The following is a 15,534-nucleotide window of genomic DNA, read 5'->3' on the forward strand; positions in this document are numbered from 1 at the left end:
ATATTATACCTTCATCTGCCTGCCTGTCTCCCCAGCTGGCATGGAGGCTCTCTGGAGACATGGCTGTGGTCTTTACTGCTGTACCTCCGAGTTTTGACTGCCTGGAACATACAATGTGGCCAGTAAATTGCTGTTCAGGGAGCAACTGGGTGAACCTAAACCAGAGCCCGGGACATGAGGGACCCTAAGATAGCCACCACAGTTAGTGTCACTATTGGTATCCCTAGTCTGGACTCAGTACGTCTAGAATTGGCTTTGCAGAGTTCACGTGTTGTGTGATTGCTCTGGCCCTCCGTCAAGTTGGTGAGATAGGTGCCATGGTTATTATTCCCATTTTATGGATAAGAGCAAGAAGCTTTAAGGAGTCCACAGTTCTTGAGGCTGGCTGGGCCAATAGGACTGGAACCCAGGCCTGCCCATCCCCAGCCTCTGAGCCTGTCGCTTGCTGCCAACTCAGAGGTTACCACCTGTAAATACAACAATCCTAGGCTCTCCGTTTAAATAACATTATGGCAGTAAGGCCCTAACCTGCTCAGGAAGAATATAGCTCCATGCAGAGGAGAGAGGCTGGGGGCTTTGGGCAAGAGCTCTGTGGTCCCTTGCTGGATGGCCTCAGGTCACCCCCTGCCCTCAGCACCCCAGAAGTGCAGTGAATGAGATCACTTGAGCAACTTGAGATGCTTCCAGGCATGGAGGTCCCAGAAGCGTGGAGGCAGGAGCTCCCAACTGTAACCCACCCAGAATACACACACTTGCATACGCATGTACGCACATGCTCACACTCCAGGACCCCGGGAGGCATAGGCAGGAATTCTGGCCTTCGTCTGGAGTGATTCCAGAGACTCACTGAAGACTTCTTAACCCCAAAGCAGCCAATCAGCCTCAGTATCTTCCTCCATAAAACAGGATAGAAAACAAAGCCCTGCCTCCCCTCCTAAGTAGTTGTATTCAAATGGTTCAAAAAGGGAGAACAACCTTTATGAGCTATGCTTTTTTAAAGAATGACAGCCCACCCTGTAATGGAAGCTACTTGTGCCCTAGGGAGGAGAGGCTGGGATAAAAAAAAATATTGCACTTAGGGATACAGAGGAATAGCTGCCTTTAATCCCATATTCAAGTAAATTGAGGCCTGGATTTGGGACATGATTTTTCTAAAATGGTTTGGAGCTCACTTTAAAAACATCGATGAGAAGGAAGGTCCCTAAGGAGAAGGGTAGTTTATTTTTTCCCCTCCCCACCCCCAATTCCAAGGATGGTTTCTTTTGACGCACACACCTGACTCAGGTTCCCCCAAGACATGTCTTTGTTACTTTTCTCATTGCTGAGACAAAATACCTGATGCCCAAAATTAAAGGAGGAAAGGTTTATTTGGTTCGCAGTTTGTACAGGTTTCAGGCCATAATCGACTGGTTCCATGGCAGAGAGCCATCACAGAGGAGGACATTGAAGCAACCACAAGATAGCCAAAGCCACAATGGAGGAGACAAGACTCTTTCTGTCCTTATGTGGTATGCAGCCTACCAATCCTAGGGCAGATATAGCACTCACCCTTCATTCTAGCCAGAACTATGCTAACCCACTCAATGGACTGATACAGTAATCATATCCTACCATCACACACTCCAGATTCAACCACCTCTGAAAACACCCAGTAACCACATGAGGCTTTTAGGGGGACAGCTAGACACAAACCATAACCTCCCTGTGCCTCCTTACCCTAGACTTCAAGGTCATTGTACATGGGATCACCCAAAAGCTTGTAGGAAAATTTAGGTTCTGTAGTTTCACCCCATTAGAAATGGATGGTCCCACCCAACTGAGGTGCCCTACAAAGGTGCTGTAACTCAACTTGAAAAACACTGACAAAGAAAATGGAATGAGGAAAGCCAAAACTGTTCTAGCCACAACGTGCATTCATTTATTTGCTGTTACCAATAGCCTCCAACTGTCAATCCTGGCTGGGCTGGGCTGCGCTGGGACCCCAGAGATGCTCCCCGGTGCATGGAGGGAGATGTGTATGGAATACACAGCTGCTCCCTCCTTCCTACTTTGTGTTTATTCTGGTGTTCCTTTTCTAACTTTTTGAGTTAAATGTTTACATTACCTTTCAGTCTTGTTTTCTTTTCTAATATAAGCACTGAAGTCTATATTTCTCTAGGTATTGCTTTAGCTGCTTCACACAATTTTGATATATTGTAAATTCACTGTCATTCCATTCTAATGTTTTCTTGTTTTCATTTGGCTTCTTCAACCCATGAGTTATTTAGAAGGGTGTATTTTTAAACTGTCAAACAGAGGAGATGATTTTCAGTTACTTTTTGTTACTGAGGTTTTAGTTACCTTCCATTGAGAGCTTGCATTGTTTCTGTGGTATTTGTTGAGCTCTGCTTTGTAGTTCATTTTTGTAAATATTACATAAGTGTTTGAAAAGGATTTGCTAATCATTGGGGCCAGGACTTTCTGTTCTTAATGCCAATTTTTGTGTATTAGAGAGAAGAGCCAAGGACTCTGGAAGTCAAGAGGTAACCCCTGATCCAGTCTATATATCTCAGGGAAGACCTCCAGGAGGAGGCATTTCTTACAGATGGAAATGTTAGGCTGAAAGGCAAGATGAGAAGAATGTTCCAGCCACAGGGAACAGCATGGGCAAAGGCATAAGAGGTAAGGAATAACTCAGAAAAAAAAATGGAAACACTGATGGAACTTTCTAGAAACCCAGGAAAGGCAAGACATATCTGGTTGAGGTGATAGTCAGAGAAATGATGTTTGTTAGAGAACATAACCTAACCAGAGAGAAGGGCATTCAAGTGGCAGGAGCTGGGACTCTCCAAATATTAATGCCAGGTGAAATTTATCAGGCTCTTATTAGTGCACACACATTCTAGTCATGTGCTAGTTGGCTCATTGAATCCTCTCAGCAGGTCTTCAAGGTAAGTGCTGTTATCTCCATTGTCCAGGTGAGAAAATAGAAGCCAGCTTTGTGACCTTGGGCAAGAGGTCTGTACCAGAAGAGTCTTAGTTTCCTAAACTGAGACTGATACCTTCTATCCTGCCTGCCTCACATGCTATGTAAGGATCAAATAGGATAAGGCCTGTTTTGCAACTTCTGATGTGCTCTGCATGTGTCTGTCGTCATTGGACCAATTCAGGGAAAGATGGCATCATCAGACAAGGGGCAGAGCTGCATTCCGCCAGCCATGGGGAGGGGGGGGATGGGGGGATGGGGGGCTTGAGATAGAGACCGACAAGGAAGCCTGGAGACTTCATTGGTGAAGCTGCAGAGAACCTCAGATCCTTCATCTAGCTCTGTCATGGTCAATAAGTATTTGCAAGAGTTGAAGGAGTATCAACACTGAGCCAAGTTTCTTCTCATGAGCCAATTCCAGTGAGACACTCAGAGTATAGATTTGAAGACCGGTGAGAAAGTCAAGTTTTGATTAGGTCTGTCTGCCTCAGATGCAGCAAATATGGGCGATGGCAAGCTCTGTACCTGCCATCAAGGTTGTACCCTTAAGGCTCTCAGGCTCAGCTCCGCCTGCTAGGGGCCATTTCTTGTTGCCACAGTAGTTGGGTTCGTTCTAAGATTATTTGGAAGATTAAAAGATAGGTTGCTAATTTGCTAGCCAGCTTCTCAGGCTGAAGAATCATCCCACCTGCTTCCCATGTGACTCTCAAATATCCTGCCAGCCATTCCTGGGAAAGAGGGGAGGGACTTGTTTGTCATTGCCTGAGCCTGGACTCTCCTATTTTCACATACAAGTACTAAATACTTCCTGCCTGATCCTGATATCCCAGGAACAAATCTTGCACACACCAAGGAAGGGATGTACTTAGTCTCTAGGTTCAGAATCTTATCAAGAGTCAAGTCACCATGTTAGAAAGAACACCCTTCCCACTTGAGGTACTTACATTTGAGGAGCTGATTCATCTGTGTCTGCAATTGTAATTGTCACCCAGTCTGTGTTCAGGTGCCCACATCTGATTCCTACATCATGCTCTCTAGGGGATGTCCCAGCCTTTCTGCTTGATAATATGTGTCGTTGTATAAGTTCATCTTCTTTTACTTCTCCTTTACATTTGTTAAGGCATTGTTATTTTTTCCTTAATTATGTGTGTGGGTAGGTAATATCTATAAATTTTATTTGAGGAGACTAAAAGGGACACTACCAAGTATTCCCCATAAAAAATGATATTTGAGATCTGGATATGGTGATGCATACCTGTAATCCCAGCACTGGGGAGGCTGAGACAGGAGGATCACCATGAGTTTGAGGCCAACCTGAGCTACACAGAGAGTTCAAGGCCAACCTAAACTGCATAGCAAGATCCTGTCTCAAAACAACAAAGAAAAAGAAAAATGATGTTTGAGGATCACTGGGATTAGTTGGGTTTGAAAATTGCTGGAACAGCTTTCTGTTCAGATGGGGAAACTGAGGCCCAGGAAGGAAAGAGGCTTGCCTTTGTCCATGTGAAAAGTGCAGAGGCAGAACTTGAACCTTAGGAAACTTTAGGAAAATCTGTCTTCCTTTGGCATAGAGAAAGCATGAAGGGGACCATGACAATTGGATTTTAAAAAAAGTAGAAGCAGTTGTCATTGGGCCTCAGGCAAGGGATAGGAAAGGAACACATTTTTTTTTTTTTTTTTTTTGGAGGAGTCAGAGCTGGACACTGCTGGATGGACACCTCAGAGGCCATGAGAACATCCCACTAGAGGCTACACAGACTCCCCTGCCAGCCCACAGCCCTGGCAAGCAGAGACCCAGCCTGGCCTGGCCACGGGGTTCCTGGGGCCCAGCCAGCCCCTGCCCGACTCTGGGTGGCACAGGCTGCCACTCCTTGAGAAAATGATGTGTCTGTTCTGAGAAACCAAATATCCTACAATGAATCCAATTAGATCTCACAGGCACATGAAAATGTGATCCATCTCCAGTGTCCTCTGCAAACCTCCAGCTGCAGATAAATATTTTATTCGTCCAAGCGGTCCTAGGCAGAATACCAAGCAGCAGCCAACAGCCTTTCTGGCGGGGCCAGGCAGTGCTGCAGAGGAAGGGGCTCTCGGCCAGGGCCTGTGCTACTCTCAGCCCTTGGGCAGCCTCTGGCAGGTTGTTTTCCAGCAAACCCCTGCCCTGCTTCCCCCAGCCCCACCCCACAGTGCTGAAATGGGGAGCACCTGTGTGCCAACAGCACAGTTGCTGTGGAGGCTACAGCTTTGAATAAGGCCAATGCAGGGGCGCTCACAGAGCTCAGGACTGGGGACAAAGGGACAGAAATAAACATGCAAACAAAGATCACCTGTGACCAAGGTAAGTTCTGCAAGGAACACAGCCAGGCTGCCATTTCATACAGGGACCACCTGCTGCCGACTAAGATCCAAAGACAGTCTCCCCAAGGAAGTAAGTGACATTGGTGCCAAGGTCTGGCTAGGGAAACATTCCAGAAAGATGGCCCGGTAAGTGCAAAGGCCCTGAGTTAGGAAAGTGTTTGGTGAGTCTAAGGATCAGGAAAGCTGATGTTGCTGAAACTGAGGGAACTGCAGGAGAGACAGAAAACTTCTGAGAAGTTGGAGACGGTGCAGGCGCAGGGAAGGGGATCAGGTTCTTTCCGGTGAATTGAAAATCTGTTTACAGGCTCACAAGAGGGGGAGGGCCAGCATGTGTTTGTATGATTTGGGTCTAGGGTCCCTGCCAAAATTCTATGGATATAAAAAAAAAAACAAAATTCTATGGATGGAAAACCACTGGCAGAAAGGAACAGGCCCTTACCTCATGTCTCCCTGTCCTTGAGCAGTGTGATGGAGGTTCGAGTCTCAGCTCCACCGTTTTCGAGCTGGGCAAGTTGCTTCACCTCTTTGGGCTCAGTGTCCACCTGTATAAATGGAGACCTCCTCTTGCGGGCCCTGCGGGTCTCTTAGACAGGCTCAGGTGGTGGCAAAGCTGCTCTTACTGCTGTCACCGTCATTGCAATAACCCACTTTCTCCCTGCCTCTGTTACTACCCACATCTTGCAGTGGCTCAGAGAGAGAAACAGCTTACTCAAGGTCACACAGACGGTGGAGAAACCTAGACTTAAACCTAGATTCCACTTTGCCACTCAGGTCTATAATAATCTGGACCGTCACTTAAAGAGTCCAGAGTAGATAGGAGGCTGGGGCTTTGTCCTCTGTGAGAAGAAGCCAGAGAGCATGCCTTTGCCCAGGGCTGTGCAGCTGGCAGTGGAGAAGGCCCGAGGGGATGTGGCCTAGGTGCTCTGTAAGAGAACCCTGCAGACTGCCATAGCCAGGCGCTTATTGGCCCACTGTTCTGGACAGTGGGGAGTCCAAGGTCAAAGGTCCAACATTTGGTGATGGCCTTTTGACTGCATCATACACTGGCAGAAGGGTGGAGAGAGAGCAAGAGGAGCTGAGCCTATTCCCGTGGTGATGGACCTACTTCCAAGAGAACAGCATTGGGGGGCCTGCCCCTTAGCTCAGTTCTTTAAGTGGCTGCTTCAACAAAGCAGTCAGGCTCAGGTTGCTGTGGTTCCAGCCAGTCATGCCTTGAAGGCATTCGGAGCAAAAAAAAAAAAAAAAAAAGGAGAACAGCATTGGGTGCCACCTCCTCCTGATGCCATTATAGTAGCAATTAAATTTACACATGGGTTTTGGAGACACAAATATTCAAACCATAGCAGGATGCAATTCCAGGGCAGCCAACCCAGGGCAGAGGGAGGTTGGATTTTCTGTAATCCCAAAGGGCAAAGCTGAGGCCATGGAGGAAACTTCTGGGAGCAGATCGGCTGAGCTGTCCAGTGGCAGGAGCCCATGGGGACCACGACGTGGGACTATGTGAGTGCCTCACAGCATGGGATCAAGAGGACAGAGAAAGCAAATCTTCTGTAACCTAGCTCTGAAGGTCACATTCCACAGTAGTGTCCCACTAATTACATAGGACAAGCCTAGCTTCAATCTGGGAAGGAACAGACCAGACTGTGAATATTAGGGTAGGAAACCCACGGGGAGCTATTATGGAGTCTAGCCATCACAAGATTGGATTTTGAAATTTTAACTGAATTTTTAACTGAAATTTTACTTTCCAGCATTTCTCAAAGCCTCAGTTTCCACATCTGTACAATGGACATTTATTTGATGTTTCATAAGTTCCTGCAGGCTGGTGGTAGAGTGAACTCAGGGTCAGCTGCAGAACCCCACGCAGTGAAACTGAGGGTCAAGACATGCAAAGGAGGCAGTGGAGGCCCATGGTCACCTGAGACCCCAGGGACATATAGGCAGGCTTCAGAATATTCGCATAGAGGGCACCATTCCATCACACCCAGCCACATCTGACATTGCATCTGAGGAAGCAGGCTGCCACTTCTCCTGAAAAAAACCCCACATAGGTGGTTCCTATTTTACCCGTCTTCCCTCACAACAACTTGTCTTGAAAACAGTTCCACTAGAGCAGTGGTAGCAAACCAATGGCACTTACGCCACAGCTGGTTGGTTGTTACCGTTGAAAGCTCTAGAAGGTTTGCTATCCCCCAACTGGAGACTAGATGAGGGGATGGAGAGCAACAAGCAGTGGAGAGGATGGGTGTGCCTTGCTGGACTCTAGGTGGGACAACAGTCTGCCAGTGAGCCCCACCACCTGGCTCATAGAGGGTGTTTATCATTGAGGGTGTCTGATGGATCAGGGAGGGAGGGAGGGAATGAATGAATGAATGAATGAATGAATGAATGAATGAATGAATGAATGAATGAAACAAAGAATCAGACAGATATGAGGCTACTACCCATCTTTAAGGTGCCCCCTGCTCCATGGACCCCTGCCTGCTCACTGCAGCACAGGGTTGGCAAAATTGGGAGCTCTAGGAGCTGGGTGGCCTGTGAGCGGTCAAAGCTCCCTCTGGGAGCAGAGGTGGGAGCTGGGCCTGCAGCAGACCCGGCCAGCTAGACAGAGACAGTGGCAGAGGCAGAGGAGCAGGGACAGCCTGCAGGGTGTGGCCGGGGAAGAATGGATGGTGTGCACTCAGGAGACTGCTGCTGGCCAGGGCAGGGGAGAGGGGCAGGAGTGAGGGGAGATTAATGCTGAGGAAGCACAGAGCCAGGTTAGCAAGGAGCTCCTGGGTGGAGGCTGGAGGAGTGAAGGGAGGGCAAAAGCACAGACCCTGCTTGGATAGCCTGGACTTAAGTCCCAGTTCTGCAAACTTGGCAATGATTTACCCCCAGTGTCTTGCTCTCCTCATCTGTAAAATGGACATGTCAGTGATCATAATTAACCCCTTCATGGGGCTGTCAGAGATGAGCTCTCAATGTATCACGTGTTTAGAAAGTGTGATGTGTAATGAGGCTGTGTGAGCCCTAGGTGTAAGTACTGTGCTTGGGGCAAAGGGAAGCTGGGCCATCTCTGGAAGACCACGTGGGAAATTTTAGGGAGTGCAAGATTATTTTTCTGAATGTGATCTGAGCATGCGCTATTTTATTAATGGCCAGGGGTGGGCAGGGAGGCTGGAGGGTCCAGAAATCAAGTGCACCAGAGCAAGATGGGTCCAGCTGTACCAAGGGCATGGGGAGAGATGCGAGGGCTGGGTGAGGTGTGAAGGCGGCCACCTCCCCAGGGCCTGGGGGCATGTTAAGTGTTAGAGAGCAGGACAGGGTGGCATGAGGATACCCTAACATTGATACACTAGCGTTGGAACATCTAGTCTCAAATGCCTCTAAGCTCTGTAGGCAGGGAGACCAGGAAATGGTGCCAGGCTGACCCCTGCGAGAGGATCCAAGGTAAAAGCACCCTGGAGGCCAGCACAGCTTCTTCTGCAGTGCTCCCATGAGGATCAGAGAAGGCGAATGGTGTCCAAGGGCTCAGACTGGAGGCTGCTATTAGAAGCTGGGACTGTGACAGGTGTCACCTTGCTCTACCTATTCAGCCCCTCCCCCAAGTGCAGAGTTGGGTGGAGGTGAAAAGTTCATCCTTGAAGCCACACTGCATGAGTCACAGTGGCTCTGCATGGCACAGATGTCCTGCTTGTCTCAGTCACAGGACTACAGAGGGTGACAGGGCACCTCCTGGGGTCCAACCTATCCAGCATTGGCTCCCCTCTTTAAACCGGGAGCATCGCTCATAGCAAGATTTTGGTGTCACAGATGTCCGTCCACCAAAGGTTTTGAAAGTACCAAGTGCTAGGCATGACCTCCTCCCCATCCTGTGGAGATGAAGGGTCAGGGTGGAGACCCTTTCACCCAGGGAAGTCAGCTGGGAGACCCAGCCAATCCCCATGTTGTACAGATGGGGAAACTGAGGTTCAGAAATTGGCAGGGGCTAACCTGAAATCGCATAGTGTGTTAGTGTCCATCTAGGACCTGTTAGCTGCCTCTGTCCTGCTTTCCTATAGTAAGGGCCAAGGAAGGCAGGAAGCCTTCAGGAATCTGAAAACCAGGCTTGAAGTCTAGATCCTTACCTCAAAGCTTCAGTTTCCTTATCTTTCTACCAGAATTAGTAATACCTTAGAGCTGTGGGGAGGTCAAGTGGCATATTGTGTTATTTATTTATTTATTTTTATTTGTGGTACCAGGGATTGAACTTGGCATATTGTGTTAAAAGGAATGATGTACCGTTTACTCTCAGTGACTCTCAGTGGTCTCAGGACATAGCTCAAAGAGAGAGGATATGCTTGGTGTGTGTTGTTTGGGGTTTTTGTTTGTTGTTTTGGTTTTGGTTTGTGGTGCTGAGAATTGAACCCAAGGCCTCAAGCATAATAGGCAAATGTTTTGCCACTAAGCTACATATTCAGCCCTTTTTCTTTATTATTTCTTTATTTGGGGGGATCTTTTTTGAGACAAGGTCTCACTGTATAGCTTAGGCTGTCCTTGAGCTCACTTTGTAGCCCAGGGTGGTCTCGAACTCTCAGTGATCCTCCTGCCTCATCCTCCCGAGTGCTGGGGTTACAGATGTGCACCATCACGCCTGGCCAGCCCTTTTTATTTCTGAGACAGAGTGTCATTTAGTGTCCAGAGTTGGCCTCAAACTTGCAATCCTTCTGTCCCATTCTCCTGATTAGCTGGGATTATAGACAGATACCATGTCACCTGTGTAGTTTATTATTTTTAAGATAAATTTTTGCAACAAACAGTGTATTTACATGGTCAAAATCATAAAGACTAAATGCAATGTGCTATCCTAGATTGGATCCTGAAGCAAAAAGGACAACAATGTGATTGGTGAAATCCAGATAAAGCCTGGAGTTCAGTTAATAGTAATGCACCAATGTTAATTTCCTAGTTCTGACAAATGTGCCATTGTTATGTAAAATGGTAACATTAGGGGAAACCGGGTGAGTTACACAGGCACTCTCTGTACTATCTTTCCTACCAAGAATAATCTAAATAGGATTCCAAAATAAAAGCCTTATTTTTTTTTTCATTCTAAAGAAACATAGTAAAAAGTCCCCCTCCTACTTTTCCATCCATTCTGTACCTAATTTCTCAGGGATCATCCCTAGATAAGCAAATGCATAGAGATAATATCTTTCCACCTCTCCCAATTGGTACGCCCTGTGGGTGCCTGGTCCCTACTGCCTTGAATTTCTTGCTCTGCTTCATGTTCACTGCTTTCTCCTAGAAACCCCTGCGTCCACCTGGCTGAGGGCCTTCGTTCTGCCTGCCAGGTGGTGGGGAGCACTATGCTGGGAAGTTAAGCCATCCCCAGAGGAAGTGGAGTGCATACCCCACTGCCTGGGCCCCAGTGCCTAGCTGGGATTCCCATTGACAGGGGAGCAGAGCTGCCAGCAGCATGGAGCCTCAGCTGCCACAGCTCAGCCACCTTTTCCTGACCCTGTTCCTTTCCAGTGATGGCTGGGACCACCTCCCTTCCAGACCCAAGGGCCTGCTCCTGAGAGAACCCAAAGACAGTGGGTGTTTGGTCAAAAGTAGGAGGTACACACAGCATCCGTGGGTTCTCTGTCTCTGTTCTGTCCCTTGCAGAACACTCTGAGAGTTTTCCACATCAGTACACTCAGTACTAACTTGTTCATTTTCACAGCTGTGTAGCATTCCAGTCCCAGGATCATAATTTATCTAGTCCCTTGGTGGACATTCACTTTCAGGCTTTTGCTAAGATAATGTTTAAGGAAAACTCTCATACTGGGTCTCCTAGAAGTGGAATTGCTGGTGCCATGGATCTTTGGACTGTGCTATGTTTTTTTGTTTTGTTTTGTTTTTTTGGCAGAACCAGGGATTGAACTCAGGCCCTTGTACTTGCCAGGGAAGCGCTTATTCCACTGAGCCATCTCCCCGGCCCCTGTGCTCTGTTTGATGGCTGACGGCCTACAGATTAATGTAGAACCCCAGGACAGCTATACAGCTGTCTGTGATCTGACCCAGGCGCTGTCCCCTCCTCTTCCCAAGTCCACCCCCTCAAGACAACTTGATGCTTTCAGCTCTCCCTGCATCTCCCGCCTTTGACCATGCTCTTGCCAGTGCTTTTCTCTTTTAGGAAATTCTCTTCCCTTCCCTTTTACCTTTGAAATCTTACTTGTCCTCAGCAATATAGCTGAAATACCACCTCCCCTGGAGTGTCCTCCCAGAGAGTATTAATCCCCTTCGCTGTGCCGCACCCTTGGCTTTGACACTTCCTGGGATTTATTTTTATGTGCTGTCTAATTGCCATGTGTATTTCTGCCTCCTGCACTTGGCCACAAGCTTTTTAAAGGCTGGGACCATATGAGTCACAGAACAGGCCCCATAAATGCTGGAGGAATTAAATTAAATGTGCTGGCAAGTGCTGCATTCTGATCATTTTGTTCTGCTGTTTGCCAGCTTGGCCTTCTAGGACGGTCCCTTGGTGGAGGCTGGAGTGGAACAAGTGAGACAAGTGGCCTCCAGGACGCACCTGCTCATAGGCAGAGCCCTGCGGCCAGACAGCAGGCCAGTGTCCCCTGCACGGCCCTCCCTGATGGTCCTTTCCCAATGGGGCACCATGTTTGGGGGACACATAGTCTACCTAATTAGACCTTGAACCATCCTCATTCCCATCCCCCTCCTCAAACCCCTGGAAACTACTGATTTACTTCTTGCTCCTACTGATTTGCCTGTTCTGGACATTTCATGTAAATGGGATCCTACCATATGTGGCCTTCTGTTTTCTGGTTTTGTCACTGAGCATGATGATCTCAAGACTAATCCCTGTTTTGGCACATATCAAGATTTCCCTTGAGAGTAGAATAGTATTCCACTGTTCAGCAGGTAAAGCATCCCTATTCCCAGGTGAAGAAACCATGGCTCAGAGAAGGAAGCATGGGGTGAGAGTTATAGCAGGCTGGAAGGGGCCTAAAACCTGCTCGCTTCTCCCTGTGGCACCACTGGATGGTGAGCACCTTTGCACCCAGCTAGTCCCATCCACTTCCTTCCAGAGGCCCCACACAACTCTGGAAAGTGAAGGGGCTGGGGAGACAGCTCAGCAGTCTTAAGTGCCTACCTGGCAAAAGCAAGGACCCAGGCTCAATCCCCAGTACCACATGCCGCGCCACCATGCTGGCCACCAAAACCAGGCATGCTGAGGCACACCTGTAATCCTAGTGCTGGGGAGGCTGAGACAGGAGAATCACTAGAGTCATTGCTGCATAGCAAGACCCTGTACCAAATAAATAAATGAATAAGAATTTTTTTTAAGGGCCGGCCAGAGAGCTCAGCAGACTAAAGCACCTGCTTGGGCAGAGTACAGCAACAAGGATTTGATTCCCAACGTGCCATGCTGGCCCTGCACCCGAGAAGACTGGGTGTGGTGGTGCGCGCCTGTAATCCCAGCACTTGGGAGGCTGAAAACAGCAAGGATCACTACAAGTCCAACCTACATAGTGAGACCCTATAGATCCTGAAGACCCTGTACTAAATACATAAAAATAAATGAATAAACTGCATAGAAAATGATGTTTTAAAAAAAGAAAATGGGAGAGGTAAGTGTGTCAGAACTGCAGGGCTGGGACAAGCACAACAGATGCAGCTGCGAAATGGCAGCAAGAGGTGCCTAGGTTCCTGCCTGAGCTTGCTGCGACCAGGAGGAGAGGAGCATCCACCCTGCCCCTTCGCAGCCCCAGAGCTGTCCCTGTGGGGACCTGGGAGCTGTCCATAGGGCTGGAAGGTGCCCACTCTGCAGCTACAGCCAGCTGTCCCACACCAGGCCTTCTGATAGGCTCCAGGAACATCCACCCCAGGGAGGGATGTGGGCTTTTATTCATCAGCAAAACCCACGTTGGCCAGCACCTCTGAGGAGGCAGCCTGACTGCTGACTCTGAGCTGGGACACTGCAGCCTCCACAGCCTCCACCTGCTGTGTGTCCATGGGCGAGTCTCAACCCTTGCCTGAGCCCAAGTGGTAAAGCAAAGCACAAAATGGTGAACCAGATGCAACAGGGTCAGTGCTGAGCAGCACCACAACCCAGAGGTGTTAGAAAGTCTCCTGTGGGGACTACAGAGGGCCAAGCCCCAGCCCTGGCTCCCTCCAGTTCCATGCAGAAGTGGCCAAGCTCCTGGCCCATGTTGCCCCCAGATCAGAGTATATTGACACAAATCACGTGTGTCTACACTCTCCCCATGGTGCCTGCTAGCCCAGTGTGGCCACTGGGCCCTTGAAATGTGGCTAGTGTGACTGAATTTTTTTTTCACATGCATGGTGTTTTACTCTTTCAAGAATGGTGCTAAAACATCACTCTAAGGCTGAAAAAAAAAAGTTTGAAGTAGACAGTTTTATGAGGATGAGTTGTAACACAAATGATGCTTGTTTACTTTAAGAAATACTCAATCTTGGAGCATATCAGGTACCAGTTGGTAGTAGTACCCAGGTTTCCCAAAGAGCCAGGCACCATTTTTCTCCTGTCTGCATAGATTTCTCATTAGCTGCCTTCTGCTTTTGTTGCATGATCTCAGAGTCCCTCTGCTTTCACTGAGTAGTCAAGCTATCCTCTTTTCTGTTTCCCTTGTTTATTTCTTGGGTTTTCTTCATGTTCTTCTGGTGGGCAAGTTCTTGCTGATTGCCACGGGCCATGCCAACCACCCCGCCGCGTCTAGAAGAGAGCAACTCAAGCAACGGCTCCCTCACACGCTTGGTGGCCACTGCCACCCATCAACCTGGAAGACTGAGCGTGCGTGGGTTTCACCTGGATGACCCTGACTGAATTTTTAAATTTAGTTCTAACTCAAATGTAGACCAGGTCTAGACAGATAGGTTCTGAGAACACAAGGAGGAATGAGGCCACTCAGAAAGTGCCCAGAGCCCAAAACACACCCAACCTTTGTTGGTTTAACAGCTCCAGAGGCCAGCCTAGACGTCCAGAGGCCTGTGTACAAAACCCAGCTGCCCCCATAGTGCTGTGTGACAGCCAGGTCCTAGCCCCTCTCTGAAATTCTCAGGGGCTAAACACGGTGCCCAGCCTTGTCCATGCTGTCAGTAGCACCCTGTCCTCCTCCTGCCCTCCCCTGAGGAGGAGGGGCCTAGAGTTCTGCCCAAGGATGAGAGGGACTCCCAGCCACAGGTGGTGGACTCCACTTGATGATAAGAGCCACAGTGGTTCTTGTAGAGCAGTCACTTTGCGCCAGGTGCTGTGCCTAGCCCTTGTAAGCTTGTTTATCCCTCCTAGAATCCCTTAGAGGACACTGGAGAGGTCAAGGAACCAGCTCCAGATCACACAGCAAGTAAATGTGAGCACCAGGATCCAAACTCCAGGGTGCTGGCTCTGGAGCCCTCATTCCCATATCCCTGGGGCCACCACCCAGAGTGTCTGAACAACAGTGGGTCCTGAAGAGGCCTGGAGGTGGAGGGGACAGAGCTGGACACAAGCGGAGTCCCTGGGCTTGGTCAATGTCTTGTCCTGCAACTCAGGCTCTTCTTAGATAAAGGTTGGGTGACCCAGTCTCTTCTAGGATTGAGGGGTCTTGGCTTAGGAATCCAGAGAGGAAGCACAGACCAGGCTCTTTTGTTCTCCCTCAGCTACAGACCTTGCTTCCTCGGCCCTGTGTCCCCACAGTCCTTCATGCTTGGAATAAGCGTATAATTCATCATCTAAAGTGTGACACTTTGAGAATGAAACAGAGCTGTAACCGCCAAGAACTCGCAACCACAGGTGGAACCCAGGCAACCCAGGATGCGTCACCCTCTTCATGCACTTGCAGTTTGGTTTAGAGAGACACCAGAGCTCTCTGTGATGCTGAACATGGTAACCTCCATCTTGGAAGGATCCCAGAGGAGACTCCTGCCTGCAAGGGTAAAGGCTTCTTGGAGGAGGGGATGTCTCCTCTGAGCTTCAGGGTGTCAAACAGAAAAGAGGCTAATGACAGAGTGTTCTCAGAAAGCTCCTAGGGAACAGAATCACCAGGCTCCATCCAAGACCCAGACTCAGAAGCAAGAAAGAGAATGAGGGGACCAGCAATCAACCCCCTCTCCCCCATCACGCAGCTCCCATCCTCCCCAGGTCCCCTCTCTGAGGCTCTGTCTGTCTTAACTCCTTCATTCACTTCTCAACTTTGTATTGTGTGCCCACGGAGTGGCTTATTTACATTTAGTGCCAGGGT

At 48.8% G+C, this 15,534-nt stretch overlaps 1 pseudogene; it reads right to left on the reverse strand.

The window, feature by feature from the left end:
- Positions 1-13,780: 13,780 nt before the first annotated feature.
- On the reverse strand, positions 13,781-14,011 carry LOC101571186 (annotated as a pseudogene).
- Positions 14,012-15,534: the final 1,523 nt, after the last annotated feature.

Source organism: Octodon degus, unplaced genomic scaffold, assembly GCF_000260255.1.
Source record: "Octodon degus isolate 3935 unplaced genomic scaffold, OctDeg1.0 scaffold00037, whole genome shotgun sequence".
Lineage (NCBI taxonomy): Eukaryota > Metazoa > Chordata > Mammalia > Rodentia > Octodontidae > Octodon > Octodon degus.